General features: G+C 49.5%; 1 protein-coding gene across 2 annotated transcripts in view; it reads right to left on the bottom strand.

The window, feature by feature from the left end:
- KCNJ6 (potassium inwardly rectifying channel subfamily J member 6) overlaps positions 1–14,825 on the bottom strand; it is a 198,350-nt gene that overhangs the window by 48,336 nt on the left and 135,189 nt on the right. The window contains exon 1 of one of the 2 annotated variants that reach the window (XM_066598972.1): positions 8,994–9,231. The exons of the other annotated variant lie outside the window; for it this stretch is intronic. The gene's annotated coding sequence lies outside the window, so the exon portion shown is untranslated. Of the gene's footprint in view, positions 1–8,993; positions 9,232–14,825 lie in introns of those variants that run through there. 2 annotated transcript variants of the gene reach the window in all.

The raw sequence follows: 14,825 nt of genomic DNA, 5'->3' as shown, positions 1-14,825 counted from the left end.
ATGTTACTATGTATGTTACTATGTTACTATGTATGTTACTATGTTACTATGTATGTTACTATGTTACTATGTATGTTGCTATGTTACTATGTATGTTACTATGTTACTATGTATGTTACTATGTTACTATGTATGTTGCTATGTTACTATGTATGTTACTATGTATGTTGCTATGTTACTATGTATGTTACTATGTTACTATGTATGTTACTATGTAACTATGTATGTTGCTATGTTACTATGTATGTTACTATGTTACTATGTATGTTGCTATGTTACTATGTATGTTACTATGTTACTATGTATGTTGCTATGTTACTATGTATGTTGCTATGTTACTATGTATGTTACTATGTTACTATGTATGTTGCTATGTTACTATGTATGTTGCTATGTTACTATGTATGTTGCTATGTTGTGTTTACAGTAAATGTAGCAGAGTTCACTTTATTTCTCCTTTAAACAGGACTGCAGATTCATCTACTGTAAGGTCTCAGTCCGCTCTCACACCGGCGTAAGGACGCAGCGTTTTACAGCACTTTAGTGCGGCGTTTTTGACAGTGTTAGACGTTTTTTACGCACCCCATCATTTGAATGGGCGATGAGGCACATCAGATGCGCTGAACACACAAATAGAACATACAGCGTTGGTTTTAAAGCGTGTTACAAACGCTTCGCTACAACACTCGTCTGAGAGTGAAATGCATTAGGAATGCCCGCTAAACGCTGTAAAAAACCGCCTGTGTGAGAGCGTGAAGGAGGGACAAACCGTCGGATAACAAATTCAACTCTGCTAGATCTACGGCTTTTGAATCCCACAATGACAGCCATTACAGCTGCATACAGATCTTTAGGTCAGTCCGAGGTGGGAGACGATTTAAAGGTATTGTCCACCCGATTACCATTTTACAGTTACAGTGCGTGTTAGGGGGCCTGTCCACGGGCGTGATCACGCCAGCCGAAGCATTGCTATGGAAAGCGCCGACCCGTGTCCACGAGCGGAGGATCATTGCGATTCTCCGCTTGCAGCAGGCAATTCACAGCATGCTGCGAATTGCCATTATTCTCCACGGTCAGCCTATCTATCAGATTAGGCTGACCGACGGAGATTCGAGTGCGGCTCCTGCTCCCGGGCAGCGGTTCCCGCGGCGGAGATCTGCCATGGGACTTCACAACGCCCGTGGACAGGGGGCCGTATAGAGTCACTTTGTGCACTCACTATTCTGCTGGTGGAGTCACTGTGTACATACATTACTTATCCTGTACTGCTCCTGAGTTACATGCTGTATTATACTCCAGAGCTGCACTCACTATTCTGCTGGTGGAGTCACTGTGTACATACATTACTTATCCTGTACTGACCCTGAGTTACATCCTGTATATCTTTTATTATAAAAGTAAAAAACACAACAAAGACAAACTGTAACAATCAGAATAACCATATAAAGCAATATAAGGCCCTTCCCCCACAGTCCGTGATCCATAAACAAAGTAAATGTCCATATCCGGGCTTCCCCCCGCCGTACACACCCACACACATACACACTCAGCATATAACACAATATACAACTATAACACTATATACAAGTATATACCTAAAATATAAAACTAAGGAAACTATAACTACATAAACCCTGTAAACTACACCTCCAGGTCCAGCCGTACCGCACTGCACCCACACAGAACAAATGGAAGCAATAACATAAACAGCATAAATAACTGAAATAACAACATAAATAACCAAATTCAAACAGAAAGACCGAGCCAACTGGCATAAATAACTAACTAAAAATATGCTTGGTTTTTTTTTTTTTTTTTTGGGTCCCCAGTGCAGCTTGGGGGCCAAGCCTGCTCCACCAGTCCATGCCCAGAGTTCTTAGTTCAGGATGTGCCAAGCCACACCAGGGTTTTTTTGTTTTTTTTTAATAAATACCACACAGTGCCCGCCGCAGCCTGGGGGCCATGCCCGCTCCACCAGTCCGTGCCCAGAGTTCAATGTTCGGGACGTGCCAGGCTACGGCTCGAGGCGTGAATCCCTCTCCCCCCAACTCCCCACCCAACCTACCTACCACCCAGAACGTGAATATATACAATATACAATATATACAAAAGCATAATACACTCCAACCAACATACATAATATATACTATATACATAACCCGAAAGCCTAAGGTCGGCTCACCTGCAGCCCTACTTCATTCCATTTTGCCCATACCAAAACAAAAAGCTTCATGGTGCACTCACAGCCCGCCACCGGGATTGGAGGTGATAAGCCGGGCACAGACATCACAATGTTCTATCCCTTGAATTTAAAAAGGTGTCCCTATTCTCTCCCTAATTTGCCCTAGACTGTCCTTAGTCTGCCCTTCAGTCTGACCCTTCATGGAAAACTGTCCCTGCCCTATCCCTCCTCTTTCCCTATCCTGTCCCTATTCTCTCCCTACTCTGCCCCTAGAAGATTAAGAAAAGACTGTCCCTAACGAAATACAAGCCCTCTCCATAGGAGAGAAGCTTTAGATGTGCCCAGCCTCTCATACTCCAAAGAACGCACCTTCACCAGGTCACCCAGGATGTTCCTACATACCGTATCCACGGGGAGGACTTTCAGCTCCGTCGAGATTAAACACCGTGCACTCCAGATGTGGAACCTGACCACTAGGCTAACTAGAAATAAAGTGCAGCGGTCCCTGCCACCAAGGCCTCTGAAGGCTCCATAAGCCCACTCCGCATAGGAGAGGTGTGCCAGCTGATGCCAGCCTATGGAGACCCCTACCCGTTGGTATACCTCTGTATTAAAGGGGCACTGAAGCAGGAAATGCTCCATGCTTTCCAGCACGTCGCTGCACTCCTGACGGGGGCAACCCCTGTCAATCAGAGGCCTGCTCTTCAAGTTACCCCTTACATACAGTCTCCCGTGAAAGCAGCGCCAAGCCAAGTCCCAAAACTTCAAGGGGACCCGGGTTGAATTCAGTAAACGTAACCCTCCCTCCAGGTCCCGACTTGGGCAGTCCTTGAGCGCCAGGGGCTTCTGGAAATGGGTCAACAGGACTCTTTCGTCGAGGAGCCTCCTCGTCAGAGTCCTGATCTCCCACATCCCCAGACCCCACCGGCGTATCACCTTCAGAACCAAGGTAGCGTAAGCCGGGAGATGTCCGTGCTGCGTGCGAAGGTCCTTCACTCGCCCTCCTGTCTCCCATTCCTGGAAGAAGGGCCGAAACCATCCCCGGCAGGAGTAGACCCACGGAGGAGCCCTCTCCTGCCAGAGGTTGCCTATGTTGATCTTAAAAAAGGTGTCTACAAGAAACACCACAGGGTTGACCATAGACAACCCCCCTAGTCTCCTCGTGCGGTATGTAACATCTCTCCTGATCAGGTTCAACCTGTTCCCCCACAACATTAGGAAGAACAGGTTGTAGACCCGGGTCCAGAGAGGCTCTGGCAAAATGCATACGCTGCCCAGGTAGATGAATAAAGGGAGCAGGTATGTTTTGATCAAGCTAACTCTTTCCCGAAGGGTTAAAGACCAACCCTTCCACTGATTGACCTTGTGAGTGGCACCGTCCAGCCTGTCTACCCAATTTTGCATGGGGTAATCCCCCTGGCCAAATTTGATGCCAAGAACTTTTGCTGAAGTCTGGGGCACCGGAAGAGTGTCCGGGAGATCAAACACAGGATCCCCCCTTCCTAACCAGAGACTTTCGCACTTATCCCAGTTGACCCTGGACCCAGATGCCTCTGAGTAGCCATCCACCTCTGACAACACAAACTCCGCCTCCTCCCTTGAGGATACGAAGAGCGTGACATCATCGGCGTATGCCACTGCCCTCAGGGTAGCCTCCGGCACCACCCGGTCCATCCCGACCCCTGCTATAGGTCCACAATCAACCCTCCTAAGGAAGGGATCTATCGCAAACACATACAACAGGGGACTTAGAGGACAGCCCTGACGGACACCGGACCCCACCCTAAAAGGGCGGCCAAGCCAACCGTTCACCAGCGGGAAAGTCTCAGCCCCTGCATACAATGTTCGCAGCCAATCAACAAACCCCACTGGCAGGCCGTATCTCAGAAGGACTGACCAGAGGTACTCGTGGTTAACCCGATCAAACGCTTTGGCCTGGTCCAAGGACAGCAAGTACCCCTCCCAGTGACCAGCCCTACCCTGCTCCACTGCCTCCCGGACACCAAGAACAGCGCTAAAGGTGCTACGGCCTGGAACAGAGCAATGCTGGGCGCCCGAGAGGAGCCGGGGTGCAAACTTGACCAACCGATTAAACAGCACTTTTGCCAGAACCTTCCTGTCCGTATTGAGAAGTGCTATGGGACGCCAGTTCTCAATACGGCTCGAGTCTTTACCCTTTGACAGAAGGATCAAAGCTGACCTCCTCATTGACTTTGGCAGAGTGCCCGAGGAAAGACACTCATTTAATACCTCCGTCAAGAGGGGACTCAAGAGGTCCTTGAAGGTCTTATAATACTCGGATGTTAGTCCGTCCGGTCCTGGCGATTTTTTGAGCCGGAGCCCATCAATCGCCAGTTTAACTTCCTCTATTCTGATCTCTCCTGTCAAAACATCAAGAGAGGTGTCTACCCCCGGCTCAGGGACAGTTTCAGCCAGGAAAGCCGACATTACTTCCGAATCTAGATCCCTCTTTCCCAAGAGTTGCGAGTAGTAGGATCTGACGACCTCCAAAATCCCTGATCTGGATCGATTCAGGGATCCTGTACTATCGATCAGTCCAGTGACCACTTTACTATTCACTGACATCCTACAGTTTCTGTAAGGGTCGGGCGAGCGGTACTTCCCGAAATCCCTCTCAAAAACCAAGGATGCGTGTCTGTCATACTGGCACTTCTTGAGCAAAGATTTCACTCTGGAGATCTCCTCGCGGCTACCTCCAGTCGAAACGAGATGTTCGAGTTTCCTCCTCAGGCCGTTGTACAGGCGGTACCTGTCCAGGCATCTGAGGTTGGAGAGCTCTCGGAAGAACCTTGCCGCCCTCCTTTTGAACATCTCCCACCACTCTGACTTACTGCTACAGAGATCCAGTAATGGTACCTGGCTCTGCAGAAAATCCTCAAAGGACTGTCTTATCTCTGCTTCCTCCAGGAGTGATGAATTCAGTCTCCAAAAACCTCTGCCCATCCGGGGGGTCTCTGCAACATTCAGAGAAAACAATATTAGACAGTGGTCGGAGAATTCCACCTCAACAACGGACACTGGTGAAGAGATGGCTTCCTCCTTCAAATAAAACCTGTCTATTCTAGACCTGCTCTGACCTCTATAATAGGTGAACCCCTCGTGGCCTGGGGTGTGCCGGATGTGGACATCCACCAGGCGAGCCTCGCTAGCTATGCTATTAAGTGCGACGCTGTCAAAAGTCAACCGCCTGTCTCCAGAGCCTCCCCTATCGCGGGCTCTTGTGACTGCATTAAAGTCACCTCCAAAGACAACTTGGCGGCTGGTAAAAAGGTAGGGCTTGATCCTCATAAAGAGACTCTTCCTGTCCTTTTTTGACTGGGGACCGTAGATGTTGACAAGTCTCAATTCTTGTCCCTTCATGAGGACATCTAAGATCAGGCACCTTCCCATTTCTAATTCAATAACTCGTCGGCATTCAACCGCTGCGGTAAAAAGAACCGCCACTCCGCTATACGGCTCGGCCGCAAGAGACCAGTAGGAAGGGCCTGACCTCCACTCCCTTTTTGCCTTATGTACGGCTGCCAAGTCAGACAGCCTGGTCTCCTGCAAAAATAAAATGTCGGCTTCAACGCGGCCGAGAAAATCAAAGGCCGCAAATCTAGCCGTATCAGACTTAATGCTGGCAACGTTAATTGATGCCAGAGTCAGCGGAGTGGGTGCCGCCATCATGAGTGATTAAATTAGATGGCTTTCTTCCTCACACCCGCTTCCTCGGGGTCAGAGGAAAGCCCCTTACCTCTTTTTTTGGACACAGTTGTGTCCATAGCAGGGGATCCCCCGACCCCGTCGTCCTTGTTTCCAGGCTCCAGAGTAGCCTCCACCCCGGAAGGAACTATGCCTTCACGAGGTGGAGACTCAGCGCCCCCTGTTGACCCTTCCTTTGCCCTAGGGACCTTGCCCTCCGCCTCCCCCTCAGAAGAGGAGGAAGAGATGTCTTGGAGGGCTCGGAACCTATTGGAGAGTCCAACTGGAGGTGAGCAGGCTTTTCCTTCCAGTACTTGGCCCGGGGTGGGAGAAGATCTTGAATCCCCCCTTCGTTTCCTCCTCGTGGCACCTAGCTTACGCCGTTTCTCTAGCCACCTCTTGCCTTCCTCATCCACACTTTCACAGTGGGAGGAATCTGCAGAGTTGGTCTCCTCCCTCTGGATCCTCCTGTCCTCTTCATCTAAATCGCTGTCCCTCAAAGCCTCAGCCGCGAGATTTGCTTCTGGAACAGGGGCCACCATCGACCCACCTGCTGTGGGCGCTCCTGTCAGCTCCCTGCTCCGTCTGCGTTTCTCCTGACGCCTCTGCTCCGCAGGCGTCTTTTGGCGGTTCTTCACTGGCTCCTGAGCTCCTCCACCTCTGCTGGTCCCCTCACCCCCAGAGGCCACATCATGACCCCCATCAGTAGGTGCTGAGACCGCATTGGCAAAGGAACGTGGGCAGCGACTAAACGGGTGACCGAGGTCACCACACAGGTTACACCTAATCTCCGCACAGGAGGCGGCTAGATGACCCAGACCCCCACACAGAGCGCACTTCAAGGTCTTACAAGCGGCGCTCAAGTGTGAGGGGTCGCCGCACCTGTGGCAGAGCTTCGGCTGCCCCTGGTAAAAGGCCAAGATACGATCCCTGCCGAGGAAGGCTGCAGATGGTATGTGAGCCACTGAGTTTCCTAAACGCTTCAGCTTGACCATAAACGTCCAGGCCCCAGACCATATGCCGTGCTCATCCCTGTTCTTTTGGGGCATCTCCGTCACCTCTCCGTACCTACTGAGCCACGTCATGATGTCAAAGCAAGAAAGTGACTCATTACGAGTCAAAACGGTCACCTTCTTGATACCGTTCTGGCGAGACACCACCTGGATGGCAAAGTCTCGCCAACCGGGCTCGTTTTTCACCAGCTCGTAATTCCCCCAGAAGATTTCTAGGCCCTCTGGGCGAACGAAACTGATGTCAAACTCAGACGTGCCGTAGGGATGGATCAGGGCAAAGATGTCAACCGCCCTGAAGCCCATCTTCAGCAGAAGCTCCACTACCCTTGCCCTCGGGGGGCATGCATCATTGCCTCTCCAACGAAGACGGACCACATTCCTACGACCTGCGTCCTGCCCGGGTGTCGGTAGGGACCATACGGTTTCCCCCCTTTGCTCTCGGAAGGCACCCAAGCCATGTCTCTCTTTCCAGAGAGATAGATCCACCTCTCTTCCTCCAACTGTGATTGTACTCTCCCCCTTCCGTAAAGCCTCCAAGAGACGCTGTTGCAAAACGCCCTCCCTAGAGCCTGGAGACAAGGAGGACCCCTCCCCTCCAGCGGCGACACTGGCATAACTCCTACCAGGTGTTGTCGCCGCCGGAGGGGCGACTGGACCCCATGACCCCTCTGGCCTAACTACCTTATCCCCTGGGCCTCCAGATTCCTGGCCGCCAGGGGTACCCGAGGTGCCTGGAGGCCCAGCAACTGCAGAGGAACGTGTACCCTCGGCCTTGTCCCTTACATCTGCCGCACGCTCTCGCACATTCATCCCCGGATCTACCACTTTTTTCCTTGGATCATGTGGTCCATGGGTCCTGGCCTCTCCAGAGGTAGATGGTAAAACCTCCGGATTTTTGCTTGTGTTTTTACTTTTTCTTTTTTTCTTTTTTGCCTCCGCATCACTGGAGGCGCGGGATCCGGCCTGACTTGCTCCCAAATTATGGGAGACCCCAGATTTTAGGTCCACAGCCCCCTCCGCATCACAGGCAGCACTTGCTGCATTAGTGGCACCGCTGCCACCCTCCTTGCCGGTACCGCGACCTGCATCTGTACTGGCCTTTACTGCACCTTTCTTACTGATCTCCTTGCCCTTGTTACCAACTAGCACAGGGACAGGGGGTCTGACCAGCTGGGCCCTTTTCTCCCCAACTTCCCGCTCCAGGCCCACCACAGAGCCCGAGCCAGGGGGGTTTTTGGGGTCAGAACTCTGATCCGACTTCGCAGCCAGACCAGAGCTCCCAGGAACGAACACAAGCTTTTCCTGCAGCTTCTCCGGTTTCTTTTTCTTTCTCTTCATCTTTGTGTCCTGCTCTGGCAACTCGTCGCCAAACATGAAGCCCTCCATATGTACAGAGGCTTCCGGCTGCGGGGTCTTCTGTAGCTGCAATCTCCCTGTTCTTTCCTCCACCTCAGATTCCCCTGAGGTGGAAGGCAGCGCAATCTCTTCAGGTAGCTTGCCTCTGGGACTTGTAGTGCCTCTGGGCGTTGGTGCCAAGTCTTGAGAGCACACAGGCTGCTCCAGGGTCTCCTGCACATCCTCAAACTCTTCATCTGAGGCTTCACCATCACTTGACTCGGTCTGCTCGTGGTCACTGCACCTTGCCGCCATCTTAGCAAACCGGTCGTCGTTCAGAATTTTTTCTTTAAAGGGCCCGCTCTCCTCCAGGATCTTTGCCCTCACCGCTTCCCACATCTTTATGCAGTCTTTGCACTTTTTTATCGCTGACCTGGCTTCTGCCTGTTTGTCTTTAGAAGCTTTTTGCTCCAGTAACATTTTGGCGTCACGGAGCTTCCCTTTTTGTACCACCAACATTTTCCCTGCAAAGTTGTAGTCGGTGATGTTTTTAGCCAGCTTGGAGGCCAGCTCAATCACAGATTCCTCCTTCTTTTTGTCACTCCACATTCCTGTGCTTACCGGTATCTGCGGCTCACCTGCTCTCCTGCGGGTCTGGCTGCGCGTAACCATCTCACTCCCGGTGCTGTCAGAAGCTGCCGTGCTGACAAACGGAGCCACGCTGCTGCAGCCACGGCCCGGACCCAGTCTCTTCTTACCTCCAGCAGCTCCTGTCTTCTTGCGGGCTGCTGGCTTTTCTGGCACCCGTGGCAAAGTTTTTTCGGAAGACTCTGATGCCGCCATTGCCATCACTTCCCTCCCTCCCCCCAAGTGGCCCCGGGGGGAGGAGGTGCGGTACTCCATGTCCAACAAAGCCCAGAAAAGTGCACCTTCTCTGGGATCCAAACTCAGCAAAACCTCCTTCTCTGACCACACCCTGGAAGTTGCAGAGCTTAACCAGCACACACCTACTCCAGAAGCTGCGCTCACTATTCTGCTGGTGGAGTCACTGTGCACATACATTACTTATCCTGTACTGCTCCTGAGTTACATCCTGTATTATACACCAGAGCTGCACTCACTGTTCTGCTGGTGGAGTCACTGTGTACATACATTACTTATCCTGTACTGCTCCTGAGTTACATCCTGTATTATACTCCAGAGCTGCACTCACTATTCTGCTGGCAGAGTCACTGTATACATACATTACTTATGCTATACTGATCCTGAGTTACATCCTGTATTATACTCCAGAGCTGCACTCACTATTCTGTTGGTAGAGTCACTGTGTACATACATTACTTATCCTGTACTGCTCCTGAGTTACATCCTGTATTATACTCCAGAGCTGCACTCACTATTCTGCTGGTGGAGTCACTGTGTACATACATTACTTATCCTGTACTGACCCCGAGTTACATCATATTATACCCCAGAGCTGCACTCACTATTCTGCTGGTGGAGTCACTGTGTACATACATTACTTATCCTGTACGGCTCCTGAGTTACATCCTGTATTATACTCCAGAGCTGTACTCACTATTCTGCTGGCAGAGTCACTGTATACATACATTACTTATGCTATACTGATCCTGAGTTACATCCTGTATTATACTCCAGAGCTGCACTCACTATTCTGTTGGTAGAGTCACTGTGTACATACATTACTTATCCTGTACTGCTCCTGAGTTACATCCTGTATTATACTCCAGAGCTGCACTCACTATTCTGCTGGTGGAGTCACTGTGTACATACATTACTTATCCTGTACTGACCCCGAGTTACATCATATTATACCCCAGAGCTGCACTCACTATTCTGCTGGTGGAGTCACTGTGTACATACATTACTTATCCTGTACGGCTCCTGAGTTACATCCTGTATTATACTCCAGAGCTGTACTCACTATTCTGCTGGTGGAGTCACTGTGTACATACATTACTTATCCTGTACTGCTCCTGAGTTACATCCTGTATTATACTCTAGAGCTGCACTCACTATTCTGCTGATGGAGTCACTGTGTACATACATTACTTATCCTGTACTGACCCTGAGTTACATATTGTATTATACTCCAGAGCTGCACTCACTATTCTGCTGGTGGAGTCACTGTGTACATACATTACTTATCCTGTACGGCTCCTGAGTTACATCCTGTATTATACTCCAGAGCTGTACTCACTATTCTGCTGGTGGAGTCACTGTGTACATACATTACTTATCCTGTACTGCTCCTGAGTTACATCCTGTATTATACTCCAGAGCTGCACTCACTATTCTGCTGGTGGAGTCACTGTGTACATACATTACTTATCCTGTACTGACCCCGAGTTACATCATATTATACCCCAGAGCTGCACTCACTATTCTGCTGGTGGAGTCACTGTGTACATACATTACTTATCCTGTACGGCTCCTGAGTTACATCCTGTATTATACTCCAGAGCTGTACTCACTATTCTGCTGGCAGAGTCACTGTATACATACATTACTTATGCTATACTGATCCTGAGTTACATCCTGTATTATACTCCAGAGCTGCACTCACTATTCTGTTGGTAGAGTCACTGTGTACATACATTACTTATCCTGTACTGCTCCTGAGTTACATCCTGTATTATACTCCAGAGCTGCACTCACTATTCTGCTGGTGGAGTCACTGTGTACATACATTACTTATCCTGTACGGCTCCTGAGTTACATCCTGTATTATACTCCAGAGCTGTACTCACTATTCTGCTGGTGGGGTCACTGTGTACATACAATACTTATCCTGTACTGACCCCGAGTTACATCATATTATACCCCAGAGCTGCACTCACTATTCTGCTGGTGGAGTCACTGTGTACATACATTACTTATCCTGTACGGCTCCTGAGTTACATCCTGTATTATACTCCAGAGCTGTACTCACTATTCTGCTGGTGGAGTCACTGTGTACATACATTACTTATCCTGTACTGCTCCTGAGTTACATCCTGTATTATACTCTAGAGCTGCACTCACTATTCTGCTGATGGAGTCACTGTGTACATACATTACTTATCCTGTACTGACCCTGAGTTACATACTGTATTATACTCCAGAGCTGCACTCACTATTCTGCTGGTGGAGTCACTGTGTACATACATTACTTATCCTGTACGGCTCCTGAGTTACATCCTGTATTATACTCCAGAGCTGTACTCACTATTCTGCTGGTGGAGTCACTGTGTACATACATTACTTATCCTGTACTGCTCCTGAGTTACATCCTGTATTATACTCTAGAGCTGCACTCACTATTCTGCTGGTGGAGTCACTGTGTACATACATTACTTATCCTGTACGGCTCCTGAGTTACATCCTGTATTATACTCCAGAGCTGTACTCACTATTCTGCTGGTGGAGTCACTGTGTACATACATTACTTATCCTGTACTGCTCCTGAGCTACATCCTGTATTATACTCCAGAGCTGCACTCACTATTCTGCTGGTGGAGTCACTGTGTACACACATTACTTATCCTGTACTGCTCCTGAGTTACACCCTGTATTAGACTCCAGAGCTGCACTCATTACCTCCTCATAGTAATAGTGACTCCCTTAACAGCCACAGTAGTAAGTGCCCCCATAATGCACCTCCAGCCACCAAACAAGCATGTAACTCAGTTGTAGTCCCTGTTTGTCGGCATCTGTGCTCAGGGACGCAGAGATCAGGGATCACACTGATTACAGCACTGGAGGCTGCTGCCACTGGACCAGGACTACAAGTCCGTTAAATGCTGGTCAGGGAGAGGTGGGACATGACTCGTGTCGCCCGGAACTGTGGGACAGTTGGGACACAGAGGAGGTCCAGAGCCGCCGTTCCCTGCGTACCTGGTACTGCAGTGCTGTGAAGCCGCGGCTCGTTGGCGCCACTCCTCAGCCATTACAGCGTCTGGCAGATGATTAGCCACCGACTAATCAACTGATACTGTATCTGACTCCACGACGTTGAGGCTGTAAACCTCTCGGTGATTCCACCACCGAGGGGCTGATAATGGCCTCCTCTGTCATCCTGCCGCTATTATAATATACCGCGCGGTTTGTTCCTCAGCCGTCAATCCATGGAGCGCGAGCTGCGACAGGTGAGACGGTTCTGTCGTGGATGAGCGCTGCGCAATCTACCAGCCAAATGACCTCTCATGATATATAGACGGAGACAGCGCAAACAGGATAACGTATCTGCACACGGGCAGATTCTTGTTGTGGAATCGGGAGCGGGCGTCCGCCTCTGGATTCTGTAGCAATAACCCTCCATAGCATGCAATCCAAAAAAGATTCTTCATGCACACAGGCAGAAACCAACTGGTTTCCACTCGCAGATGAAAAATCGCAGCTTGCTCCATTTTCCTGTGGTTCCCATGAGGACGGCTGCCATTGCAACCACTGGAAGCTGTCCAACTTGCGGCCTCTCCGCAATTGATATTGCAGACAGGTCGCGGATTCCGTAGGAAAAGCAGGAATAAAAATAAATAAATCTGTGCTGCGTATGTCTGATGGTGAGCCATGTGGACCAACAGTATAGAGAAACCAGAAGAAGAGAGCTCCACATGGATGCGGCCTACACACACAAGTACACAGAGTGCACCCGCTGCGGTCAGGACCGAATTCCATGCAGGATTCCCCATGTGAGTCTGTGCGTGCCATGTGCATGAGGCCTATCCTTGAGAATAGGAGGACACTAGGGCCTAGACAGGAAGCAATAATACTGAAATGACCCAAAAAAAACAGAAGGAAACAAACAAGGAAAGATTAATCAAACAGAAACTGTGAAAATCAAAGTGGACTAGAACACCAAGGAGCAAGACTCACAGGATAAGCTAGACAAGACTGGACTAGAACACCAAGGAGCAAGACTCACAGGATAAGCTGGACAAGACTGGACTAGAACACCAAGGAGCAAGACTCACTGACTGGACAAGCTAGACAAGACTGGACTAGAACACCAAGAAGCAAGACTCACTGGACAAGCTAGACAAGACTGGACTAGAACACCAAGGAGCAAGACTCACAGGATAAGCTAGACAAGACTGGACTAGAACACCAAGGAGCAAGACTCACTGACTGGACAAGCTAGACAAGACTGGACTAGAACACCAAGCAGCAAGACTCACTGGACAAGCTAGACAAGACTGGACTAGAACACCAAGGAGCAAGACTCACGGACTGGACAAGCTAGACAAGACTGGACTAGAACACCAAGGAGCAAGACTCACGGACTGGACAAGCTAGACAAGACTGGACTAGAACACCAAGGAGCAAGACTCACGGACTGGACAAGCTAGACAAGACTGGACTAGAACACCAAGGAGCAAGACTCACAGGATAAGCTAGACAAGACTGGACTAGAACACCAAGGAGCAAGACTCACTGAACAAGCTAGACAAGACTGGACTAAAACACCAAGAAGCAAGACTCACTGACTGGACAAGCTAGACAAGACTGGACTAGAACACCAAGGAGCAAGACTCACTGACTGGACAAGCTAGACAAGACTGGACTAGAACACCAAGCAGCAAGACTCACTGACTGGACAAGCTAGACAAGACTGGACTAGAACACCAAGAAGCAAGACTCACTGAACAAGCTAGACAAGACTGGACTAGAACAATCTGCCTAGAACTAGAACAATGAATACTGCATAGACTACCATATGTTGTCACAGCTATCAACTGCACCGCACTGTAGAAACCAAAAGTGCTCTAAAAACGTACCTCTTCAGGGAGGCGTACCATATTCCCTAAACCAAACCACTCGGTACTCCGCCTGATAACATGCTCCCTGAGCTACTGACTGCAATCCCTCCTAGCCGTAATCAACCGGCACCTGCAGTCATCCCGATTCAGCCACTATACGGCCTGACTATTGTCTATGTGTGTAGCATCCCTCACTCTCCACCTCGCCATACCGTGCCCATCTCTAGCCCCGCCATACCGCGCCCATCTCTAGCCCCGCCATACCGCGCCCATCTCTAGCCCTTTACCTTTTGTATTATCCCATTATCTGTAGTATGTAAGCTCCATGGAGCCCCGCACCCCTACTGTTTCCATCAATTGATTACTTCATGTAACCGTTGTCCGGTGTTATTTCCCCTGTATTGTAAGCGCTGCGGAATATGTTGGCGCTATATAAAGATTATTATTATATTTATAGAGGCAAACCAATCTGACCCTCCTCTCTGTAGTGAAGGTTGGTTTGAACATTACAATTTTTTAATAGTTTATATCTACCTACTGTTGTAGTGATAATAATATAAATGTGTTTCTTATGTCAGCCTAGGCAAACATATATATATATATTCATATAGCCACCTCCATAGAAAATAGCTAGCAGTGAAATGGTTAACTGGTTCAATACTGTGTGTGTGTTGCATTCTTCTGCGGTATCTCCAAACCACTCCTACACACAGTTCTGTAGACAGTGTTAAAGGGATTGTCCCGCGCCGAAACGGGTTTTTTTTTTTTTCAACCCCCCCCCCCCCCCCCGGTCGGCGCGAGACAACCCCGATGCAGGGAGGTAAAGAAAGC

Source organism: Eleutherodactylus coqui, chromosome 4, assembly GCF_035609145.1.
Source record: "Eleutherodactylus coqui strain aEleCoq1 chromosome 4, aEleCoq1.hap1, whole genome shotgun sequence".
Classification (NCBI taxonomy): Eukaryota; Metazoa; Chordata; class Amphibia; order Anura; family Eleutherodactylidae; genus Eleutherodactylus; species Eleutherodactylus coqui.
This window is presented reverse-complemented; position numbering and strand designations above follow the sequence as displayed.